The 11,550-nt window shown below is 44.5% G+C and overlaps 1 long non-coding RNA gene across 1 annotated transcript in view; it reads left to right on the top strand.

Annotated features, from left to right (window-relative positions):
• The first annotated feature begins 559 nt into the window (after positions 1–559).
• Positions 560–11,550, top strand: part of LOC132347974 (uncharacterized) — a 25,505-nt gene continuing 14,514 nt past the window's right edge. Inside the window, exons 1-2 of the long non-coding RNA XR_009497322.1 lie at positions 560–685; positions 1,854–2,161. This is a non-coding gene — a long non-coding RNA (uncharacterized LOC132347974). The remainder of the gene's footprint in view (positions 686–1,853; positions 2,162–11,550) is intronic.

The raw sequence follows: 11,550 nt of genomic DNA, 5'->3' as shown, positions 1-11,550 counted from the left end.
CAGTCCAGGCAGGTGTCAGGAGGAGAAGAGCAGCTTGAGAACCGTTCTGGGAAGGGCAACTTTCTGGGTAAGGGACAGGGAAGGTGGGCCACTGCCCACAAAGTCAGAAGGGCAGGGTTGAGGCCTCAGCACTGGAAGACCACATGGGCCCGTAAATGAGCTGGTCCTTGTGTGGGGACTGGGGCCTATACTGACAATAGAGATGAGCTCCTTCTCCCCTTAAGACAAAGCAGCCTGGGGTCAGACATGGTCACCAGGCAGGCAGAGGGGCTACAGAGTTTTATCTCAGCCTCTGTGAAAATTGAGGCCAGGAGGGTGGTGAACGTAGGTGGGAGCATCCCCAGAGTTCACGGTCCCACGTGGGATACATGACCCCACCTCCTAGCTCTTAAGACAAGTAATGACTCTGCGGAACTCTGGGTGCATGTTTCTGTGGGGGCTCCTTCCTCCACCGTCTGTAAGTATAATAAATTCCCCACACCTGTCCACCCCTTCCATCACATTTCTTGGTTATTTACGTGTATTTGTCTTTTCCACAGCACAACTTCCCAGAAAGTGGGCTGTGGCAGAATGCATCTCGCCTGACTCCAGCCAGCTGCAGGTGTCTGAAAGAGGGTTGAAGATGGTCAGATGCTAAGGGCAGAGCCCCTCTTCTTCTCTCCAACCCCAAGCCCCAAGTGCCAGGGTAATTGCACGCTGAGCTGAACATGGAAAATGGGCTTTTGTTCCCTTTCAGGGTATAGCGTTTCCCCAATACACAAGGAAGGGAACCCAATCCAGAAGAACCCCAGGGCATGAAAATTGCCATTGGACTTGGGCAGGTATAACTATGAAGCAGTCCTTATAATGAAACGTTTGGAAGGAATTAATTTCTGTGCGGGGTGGTGGGGATGGAGCGGTGGACAGTGGACTGCATTCTAATGGGGGAAGGCAGACCGTACACTTATATAAGTATATAGTGTGTCAGGGGTGCTAGGTACTAAGAAGGAAAAAGAAGCAGGGGAAAGGGATAAGGTAGGAGTATGTCGTTTTAAATTTGGTGGTCAGGGAGAACAGCCCTGCTGAAGTGAGGCAGCAAGCCCTGTGACTACCTGGAGAAAAAATATTCCAGGCAGGGGACAGCAAGTGCAGAGGCCCCGAGGCAGGCACGTGCTTGCTTGTGAGAGGAACAGCGAGGAGACCAGTGTGTCTGGAGCTGGGCGAGGGAGGGAGGGTCAGAGAGAGAACCAGGGACCAGGTCATGAGGGGCCTTGTACACCTCGGTGAGGGATTTGGATTCGCTCTGAGTGAGATGGAAAGCCGTCAGAGGGTCTGGAGCCCAGAGTAACATGAACCAACTGATGTCTAAAAAGACTCGCTCTGGCTGCTGAGACTGATCACGGGAGGCAAAGGCGGGGAAGGGGGACCAACTGGAGGACGGAGAGAGGTGAGGTGGACTGGATGGAGTAGTAGCAGAAGTGAAGGAGCACTTGACTTGCAGATACGGTTGAATGGACAGCCAGCAGGGCCTGCAGGTGGAGTGAATGTTGGATGTGAGAGGAGGAGAGAGCCCGGGCTGCCTGCAGAGGCCTGGCCTGCATCCCCAGGAGTCCGTGCTACCCTTTACTGAGGTGAGGGGTCTGGAGAACAGTAGGTCTGAGGGAAAATTCACCAGTTCTGTTTTTACATTCTGCGAGTGAAGGTATCCACTTCAAATAACAGTAGATGTTTCAAAGAATAGGCTCCCCAAAGGAATAATAATAGCTAAAGACATTTACGTTGTGCTTTACAGTTGACAGTGTTCCCAGTCATGTTATCTTACTCTGTTTTCACGTCACCCACATAAGGGAGTGCATTTTCTTTCCATTTTGCAGGTAAGAAAGCTGAGATTCAGAAGGGTTCTGCACAAGAGAGCCAATTTTTGGATGCTGCCACGCAGAGAGAGACAACAGCCAGCCAGTCTTGAAGAGCAGCAGCCAACCAACAGAGAGACGGCCACTTCCCCATGGCCTCCCGGTCCCTGTCCACAGCCCCGCCGCAGACAGGAGCAGGGGGGTAGTGGCAGAGGACAGACCGCCTTCTGCCACCCTCCACTCAGGCCACCAGGGCCATGGCCACGTCTAGCTTCCCTGGGAGTGGAGGCCGAGAGCTTTGAAGGAGAGCTTGACCTGGACATTTTTAAGTGAGTATTTTTATTTGTATAAACATATTAAATGAATCTGAGAAACCAGAAGGAGACTATTCTAATTTCTGAAAGTAGTTGAGAATCTATGGTGTCCGTCATTAAGCTAGCCAGTGAGAAAGAGGGCTTAGACATGGTGTTACTAAGGGCAGCTATTGAAAGATATAAAAAAGGATTCACATTTATACAGGATGAGATGCCCCAATAAACCAGTTGCAAGTGCATTTTCTTCCACTCTTTTTCCACGCATCTTTTTAACATTGTTCAGATCTTACCACCTAGGCAATTTTATTTTCTCATAACCTGCTGTTTTTTCATAACCACTTTTTTTTTTTAGTTGTTTTGTTTGTTTGTTTTTCTATACTGCAGGTTCTTATTAGTCATCAATTTTATACACATCAGTGTATACATGTCAATCCCAATCACCCAATTCAGCACACCACCATCCCCACCCCACCGCAGTTTTCCCCCCTTGGTGTCCATATGTCTGTTCTCTACATCTGTGTCTCAACTTCTGCCCTGCAAACGGGCTCATCTGTACCATTTTTCTAGGTTCCACATACATGCGTTAATATACGATATTTGTTTTTCTCTTTCTGACTTATTTCACTCTGTATGACAGTCTCTAGATCCATCCACGTCTCAACAAATGACTCAGTTTCATTCCTTTTTATGGTGGAGTAATATTCCACTGTATATATGCACCACAACTTCTTTATCCATTCGTCTGTCGACGGGCATTTAGGTTGCTTCCATGACCTGGCTGTTGTAAATAGTGCTGCAATGAACATTGGGGTGCATGTGTCTTTTTGAATTATGATTTTCTCTGGGTATACGCCCAGTAGTGGGATTGCTGGATCATATGGTAGTTCTATTTTTAGTTTTTTAAGGAACCTCCATATTGTTCTCCATAGTGGCTGTATCAATTTACATTCCCACCAACAGTGCAAGAGGGTTCCCTTTTCTCCACACCCTCTCCAGCATTTGTTGTTTGTAGATTTTCTGATGATGCCCATTCTAACTGGTGTGAGGTGATACCTCATTGTAGTTTTGATTTGCATTTCTCTAATAATTAGTGATGTTGAGCATCTTTTCATGTGCTTCTTGGCCATCTGTATGTCTTCTTTGGAGAAATGTCTATTTAGGTCTTCTGCCCATTTTTGGATTGGGTTGTTTGTTTCTTTAATATTGAGCTGAATGAGCTATTTATATATTTTGGAGATTAATCCTTTATCCGTTGAATCGTTTGCAAATATTTTCTCCCATTCTGAGGGTTGTCTTTTCGTCTTGTTTATGGTTTCCTTTGCTGTGCAAAAGCTTTGAAGTTTCATTAGGTCCCATTTGTTTATTTTTGTTTTTATTTCCATTACTCTAGGAGGTGGATCAAAAAAGATCTTGCTGTGATTTATGTCAAAGAGTGTTCTTCCTATGTTTTCCTCTAAGAGTTTTATAGTGTCTGGTCTTACATTTAGGTCTTGAATCCATTTTGAGTTCATTTTTGTGTATGGTGTTAGGGAGTATTCTAATTTCATTCTTTTACATGTAGCTGTCCAGTTTTCCCAGCACCACTTATTGAAGAGACTGTCTTTTCGCCATTGTATACCTTTGCCTCCTTTGTCATAGATTAGTTGACCATAGGTGCGTGGGTTTATCTCTGGGCTTTCTATCTTGTTCCATTGATCTATAGTTCTGTTTTTGTGCCAGTACCATATTGTCTTGATTACTGTAGCTTTGTAGTATAGTCTGAAGTCAGGGAGTCTGATTCCTCCAGCTCCGTTTTCTTCCCTCAAGACTGCTTTGGCTATTCGGGGTCTTTTGTGTCTCCATACAAATTTTAAGATGATTTGTTCTAGTTCTGTAAAAACTGCCATTGGTAATTTGATAGGGATTGCATTGAATCTGTAGATTGCTTTGGGTAGTATAGTCATTTTCACAATATTGATTCTTCCAATCCAAGGACATGGTATATCTCTCCATCTGTTGGTATCATCTTTAATTTCTTTCATCAGTGTCTTATAGTTTTCTGCATACAGGTCTTTTGTCTCCCTAGGTAGGTTTATTCCTAGGTATTTTATTCTTTTTGTTGCAGTGGTAAATGGGAGTGTTTCCATAATTTCTCTTTCAGATTTTTCATCATTAGTGTATAGGAATGCAAGAGATTTCTGTGCATTAATTTTGTATCCTGCAACTTTACCAAATTCATTGATTAGCTCTAGTAGTTTTCCGGTGGCATTTTTAGGATTCTCTATGTATAGTATCATGTCATCTGCAAACAGTGACAGTTTTACTTCTTCTTTTCCAATTTGTATTCCTTTTATTTCTTTTTCTTCTCTGATTGCCGTGGCTAGGACTTCCAAAACTATGTTGAATAATAGTGGTGAGAGTGGACATCCTTGTCTTGTTCCTGATCTTAGAGGAAATGCTTCCAGTTTTTCACCATTGAGAATGATGTTTGCTGTGGGTTTGTCATATATGGCCTTTATTATGTTGAGGTAGGTTCCCTCTGTGCCCACTTTCTGGAGAGTTTTTATCATAAATGGGTGTTGAATTTTGTCAAAAGCTTTTTCTGCATCTATTGAGGTGATCATATGGTTTTTATTCTTCAATTTGTTAATATGGTGTATCCCATTGATTGATTTGCGTATATTAAAGAATCCTTGCATACCTGGGATAAATCCTACTTGATCGTGGTGTATGATCCTTTTAATGTGTTGTTGGATTCTGTTTGCTAGTATTTTGTTGAGGATTTTTGCATCTATGTTCATCAGTGGTGTTGGACTGTAATTTTCTTTTTTTGTAGTATCTTTGTCTGGTTTTGGTATCAGGGTGATGGTGGCCTCATAGAATGAGTTTGGGAGTGTTCCTTCCTCTGCAATTTTTTGGAAGAGTTTGAGAAGGATGGGTGTTAGCTCTTCTCTAAATGTTTGATAGAATTCACCTGTGAAGCCATCTGGTCCTGGACTTTTGTTTGTTGGAAGATTTTTAATCACAGTTTCAATTTCATTACTTGTGATTGGTCCGTTCATATTTTCTATTTCTTCCTGGTTCAGTCTTGGAAGGTTATACCTTTCTAAGAATTTGTCCATTTCTTCCAGGTTGTCCATTTTATTGGCATAGAGTTGCTTGTAGTAGTCTCTTAGGATGCTTTGTATTTCTGTGGTGTCTGTTGTAACTTCTCCTTTTTCATTTCCAATTTTATTGATTTGAGTCCTCTCCCTCTTTTTCTTGATGAGTCTGGCTAATGGTTTATCAATTTTGTTTATCTTCGCAAAGAACCAGCTTTTAGTTTTGTTGACCTTTGCTATTGTTTTCTTTGTTTCTATTTCATTTGTTTCTGCTCTGATCTTTATGATTTCTTTCCTTCTGCTAACTTTGGGTTTTGTTTGTTCTTCTTTCTCTAGTTCCTTTAGGTGTAAGGTTAGATTGTTTACTTGAGATTTTTCTTGTTTCTTTCGGTAGGCTTGTATAGCTATAAACTTCCCTCTTAGAACTGCTTTTGCTGCATCCCATAGGTTTTGGATCATCGTGTTTTCATTGTCATTTGTCTCTAGGTATTTTTTGATTTCCTCTTTGATTTCTTCAGTGATCTCTTGGTTATTTAGTAATGTATTGTTTAGCCTCCATGTGTTTGTGTTTTTTACATTTTTTTCCCTGTAATTCACTTCTAATCTCATAGCGTTGTGGTCAGAAAAGATGCTTGATATGATTTCAATTTTCTTAAATTTACCGAGGCTTGATTTGTGACCCAAGATGTGATCTATCCTGGAGAATGTTCCATGCACATTTGAGAAGAAAGTGTAATCTGCTGTTTTTGGATGGAATGTCCTATAAATATCAATTAAATCTATCTGGTCTATTGTGTCATTTAAAGCTTCTGTTTCCTTATTTATTTTCATTTTGGATGATCTGTCCATTGGTGTAAGTGAGGTGTTAAAGTCCCCCACTATGATTGTGTTACTGTCGATTTCCTCTTTTATAGCTGTTAGCAGTTGTCTTATGTATTGAGGTGCTCCTATGTTGGGTGCATGTATATTTATAATTGTTATATCTTCTTCTTGGATTGATCCCTTGATCATTATGTAGTGTTCTTCCTTGTCTCTTGTAACATTCTTTATTTTAAAGTCTATTTTATCTGATATGAGTATAGCTACTCCAGCTTTCTTTTGATTTCCATTTGCATGGAATATCTTTTTCCATCCCCTCACTTTCAGTCTGCATGTGTCCCTAGGTCTGAAGTGGGTCTCTTGTAGACAGCATATATATGGGTCTTGTTTTTGTATCCATTCAGCAAACCTGTGTCTTTTGGTTGGAGCATTTAATCCATTCACGTTTAAGGTAATTATCGATATGTATGTTCCTATGACCATTTTCTTAATTGTTTTGGGTTTGTTTTTGTAGGTCCTTTTCTTCTCTTGTGTTTCCCACTTAGAGAAGTTCCTTTAGCATTTGTTGTAGAGCTGGTTTGGTGGTGCTGAATTCTCTTGGCTTTTGCTTGTCTGTAAGGCTTTTGATTTCTCCATCAAATCTGAATGAGATCCTTGCTGGGTAGAGTAATCTTGGTTGTAGGTTCTTCCCTTTCATCACTTTAAGTATATCATGCCACTCCCTTCTGGCTTGTAGAGTTTCTGCTGAGAAATCAGCTGTTAACCTTATGGGAGTTCCCTTGTATGTTATTTGTCATTTTTCCCTTGCTGCTTTCAATAATTTTTCTTTGTCTTTAAGTTTTGCCAATTTGATTACTATGTGTCTCGGCGTGTTTCTCCTTGGGTTTATCCTGTATGGGACTCGCTGTGCTACCTGTACTTGGGTGGCTATTTCCTTTCCCACGTTAGGGAAGTTTTCGACTATAATCTCTTCAAATATTTTCTCTGGTCCTCTCTCTCTCTCTTCTCCTTCTGGGACCCCTATAATGCGAATGTTGTTGCGTTTAATGTTGTCCCAGAGGTCTCTTAGGCTGTCTTCATTTCTTTTCATTCTTTTTTCTTTATTCTGTTCCACAGCAGTGAATTCCACCATTCTGTCTTCCAGGTCACTTATCCGTTCTTCTGCCTCAGTTATTCTGCTATTGATTCCTTCTAGTGTAGTTTTCATTTCAGTTATTGTATTGTTCATCTCTGTTTGTTTGTTCTTTAATTCTTCTAGGTCTTTGTTAAACATTTCTTGCATCTTCTCGATCTTTGCCTCCATTCTTATTCCGAGGTCCTGGATCATCTTCACTATCATTATTCTGAATTCTTTTTCTGGAAGGTTGCCTATCTCCACTTCATTTAGTTGTTTTTCTGGGGTTTTATCTTGTTCCTTCATCTGGTATATAGCCCTCTGCCTTTTCATCTTGTCTATCTTTCTGTAACTGTGGTTTTTGGTCCACAGGCTGCAGGATTATAGTTTTTCTTGCTTCTGCTGTCTGCCCTCTGGTGGTTGAGGCTATCTAAGAGGCTTGATGGGAGGCTCTGGTGGTGGGTAGAGTTGACTGTTGCTGTGGTGGTCAGAGCTCAGTAAAACTTTAATCCACTTGACTGTTGATGGGTGGGGCTGGGTTCCCTCCCTGTTGGTTGTTTTGCCTGAGGCAACCCAACACTGGAGCCTACCTGGGCTCTTTGGTGGGGCTAATGACAGACTCTGGGAGGGCTCACGCCAAGGAGTATTTCCCAGAACTTCTGCTGCCAGTGTCCTTGTCCCCACGGTGAAACAGAGCCACACCCTGCCTCTGCAGGAGAGCTTCCAACACTAGCAGGTAGGTCTGCTTCAGTCTCCCCTGAGGTCACTGCTCCTTCCCCTGGGTCCCGATGCGCACACTATTTTGTGTGCGCCCTCCAAGAGTGGGGTCTCTGTTTCCCCCAGTCCTGTCGAAGTCCTGCAATCAGTTCCCACTAGGCTTCAAAGTCTGATTCTCTATGAATTCCTCCTCCCGTTGCCGGACCCCCAGGTTGGGAAGCCTGACGTGGGGCCCAGAACCTTCACTCCAGCAGGTGGATTTCTGTGGTATAAGTGTTAGCCGGTCTGTGAGTCACCCACCCACCAGTTATGGGATTTGATTTTACTCTGATTGCGCCCCCTCCTACCGTCTCATTGTGGCTTCTCCTTTGTCTTTGGATGTGGGGTATCTTTTTTGGTGAGTTCCAGTGTCTTCCTGTCGATGATTGTCCAGCAGCTAGTTGTGATTCTGGTGTTCTCGCAAGAGGGAGTGAGAGCACGTCCTTCTACTCTGCCATCTTGGTTCCTCTCCTCATAACCACTTTTAATATAAACATTTCCCTCTGTGATATTGAACATTGTTGTAATCATTTTTAAGTGGCTGTGTATTAACCAGCTATTTAGGCTGCTTTCACATTTTACGTACATCTTTGTGTCTTAAGCTCATTAGTATCACTTTGTTAGATAGCTTCTTACAAGTAGAATTACTGGTTTAAAGGATATGAACATTTTTAGACTCTTGATAAATTCTAACAAATTATTTTCCAAAAAAGTTCTGCTGTCAGTACAGGAAAGTAAGAGTGAGCCCTGGAGCCAAGATCTGCTGACTCTAAATCTCAGGCTTTTTATTCTGGGCTAGATATATGAGCCTCGGTTTTCTTATCTGTGAAATGGGGATGACTGCCCCAGTCACAGTCACGAGAATCAGAAAAACCATGTGCTGAATAAATGGGGGGGAGTTACTATTTTAATGAGAGAAGATTTGTTATTTAAAGCTGGCTGCAGGGACTTCCCTGGTGGCGCAGTGGTTAAGAATCCACCTGCCAATGCAGGGGACATGGGTTCGAGTCCTGGTCCAGGAAGATCCCATATGCCACGGAGCAACTAAGCCCATGCACCACAACTACTGAGCCTGCGCTCTAGAGCCCGCAAGCCACAACTACTGAAGCCCATGTGCCTAGAGCCCATGCACCACAACGAAGAGTAGCCCCTGCTCGCCACAACTAGAGAAAACCCGCATGCAGCTATGAAGACCCAACGCAGCCAAAACTAAAATTAATTAATTAATTTTTAAAAAGCTGGCTGCAGTAGTCCTCTTAGGAAAATGTCTTTGTTCAGGCGTTGGAGCGTGATCTGCCCCAACCAGCTCTTCTTCACTGTCTGATTGCTGGCTGACTTTTTCTAGCAGCTCCTACACAGTCTGAAATGGCCCTTTTCTCCCTTGATGACATGAAGGCATCTGTCACTTTGTCAGCTGGTATTTGGACTTCAAGAGCAGGTTTGCCCACCTCCTCCCTTCTCTGAGCACCCCCGCCCCCCCCCCCCCATTTCTCCCACACCCATCCCTACATCTCCGAGTCCTAAGCATGCTCCAGGGTCCTGCTCTAATGCCACCACCTTCTCAGACCTTCTCCAAACCATCGTAGCATTTACTTTCTTTCCCCTCTCATGTCACGTTCTCTCTTGTGGTTCAGACATTTGCTTATGTGTGTGTCCCATGTCCTGTCCTGCTTTGTGTGTTTAAGCTCCTTGAGAGCAGGAATTCAGTCCTTCCTGGCACAGTCACCCACTCAGAACATCTGTCAAATAAATCAGCAGCTGCTAAGTGCCAAGCACTATTCTAGGTTTTGGGAATACAGAAACAAATTATCTATCTTTGCACGAACCCCGTTTGCTGGGAAACCTGGCCTCATATGCGGAGATAGATCCATAAAAGCATGATGTAAAAGTAATATGTGCAGAACAGGGAGCTGGCACAGAGGAGATGGCACACAGTGATGGGGCCCTGGGACCCACAGTCAGACAGTTCAGGATTCGGATCTTAATTCTGCCACTGCACAGCTGTGTGACATGGGCAATTACTTGACCTCTCTGGGCCTCAGTGAGATTAAACAGTACCTACTCCACAGGGTTGTTGATGTACGTGAGGGCCCTGGCACAGTTCGTGGCACAAAGCAATGATGTGAGGATGAAAGTTGCCTCCTCCTGGAGGGGGTGGGGAAAACTTTGTAGGCAAGGGGCCACTTGAGCTGAATAAGATGAATAAGAGTTTTTCAGGGAGACAGGAGATATGGACTTTACAGGTGGAGGAAACGACATGAAAAAGCAAATAGTTTATCACCATCCAGAGAAAAGCTTTAAAAAAAAGTAAACACGGGCCCTGCCACGCGTGGAGTTTGTGCTTCTCAGTGTGGACACCAGGACATCCAGCAGGCTCAGGGCACAGATTCTGATTCGGAAGAGGAGAGAATCAGAAGAGAACGAATGCCCTTGAAGGAGGGAGAGGTGAGGACAGCCTCGCAGGTCCGTCCTCAGAGCCGCAGGCCTCAGCCTCTGCCCGGTGCGGACTGGCCCCGGGTGGGGCACCAGGCTGAGTGCAGGCCACAGGCTTTCGCTGAAGCAAAAGTCAGTGATTTTCCTGTTGTGGCATCCACAGCGATACAAAGAGTTTTATTCAGAGGTGCCTACCTCCGCACTGCCTTGTCTTCAAAAGAGTCTTGTTTTCTTAGGACAGATTCATCTCTTAGATGAATGTTTGGTGTTTCCTTTCACACGGTTTAGCGAGAGATGCAGGTCCAGATAGACATTCTGCCCCCCTCGCTCTCCCCAGTGAGCCTCAGGGTCCAACAGGCACCTCGGGAGGTCCCAGAAGGGTCAGGCCGGTGGCCACGAAGAGAAGGGTAGAGGTGGGGTGTGTAAAGACTGGAGTCCTGGAGGCCTGCTGCCAGGTGCTGGGCAGCTGGCATGGTTACAGGAACTGGAAGGAACTGGCGGGGCTCTGGGGATAACTTTAGGACGAGTCTGGCCTCACCACTCAACATAAGAGAAGGCACGCCTGTGGAATTTCCTCCTGCAAGGCACTCAAGAGAACTGAAATTCTGAGCTCACTGCCAAAACTGGCAGCTCTCACTTCATCCCTGGTGCCTCTGAGCACAAGCCTTCGGGGAAAGCCAGGAAGAACAAGAGCAGACAAGAACAGGACTCGGTCTCTGACCTCATTCCCCACTTCTCCCACTCCCACATCTGCCAGCTCCCCACCTACCCTCTTCCCTCTGTCCTGCCTCCTCTGCCCCTGACCCCAAAAGAGATATGAATGAAAACAAAATGACCAGAAAACTGGGCAGGCAGTTCTTGTTCTGGGCGCACTAGGCTCTCCTTTGTGTGGGCTCTGGAGTTCCTTAGAACGCCCTTGTTTGGGGGACGTGGCATTGCACTCTGCAGGGATCAATGGATTGATCGGCAGACCAAGAAATCACAAGCTCTGGGTGTCAGATCCATTTTACTCACATAAACCGTGAGCTTATGTCCCATAGGTTGGGACCCGAATCTGGGGGAAATCTGAGCTCTGAAGCCAGGAGAGGCCCGGAGAAGCAGAAAGAGAAGCTGGTCTTGAGTGGTGGTTGGTAGACTCGGGCTGTACAAGAGCCAGCCTGCACCTGGTTTTGTACAGCCAATGAGCTTTATATTTTTAAATG

This window comes from Balaenoptera ricei, chromosome 14 (genome assembly GCF_028023285.1).
Source record: "Balaenoptera ricei isolate mBalRic1 chromosome 14, mBalRic1.hap2, whole genome shotgun sequence".
Lineage (NCBI taxonomy): Eukaryota > Metazoa > Chordata > Mammalia > Artiodactyla > Balaenopteridae > Balaenoptera > Balaenoptera ricei.
This window is presented reverse-complemented; position numbering and strand designations above follow the sequence as displayed.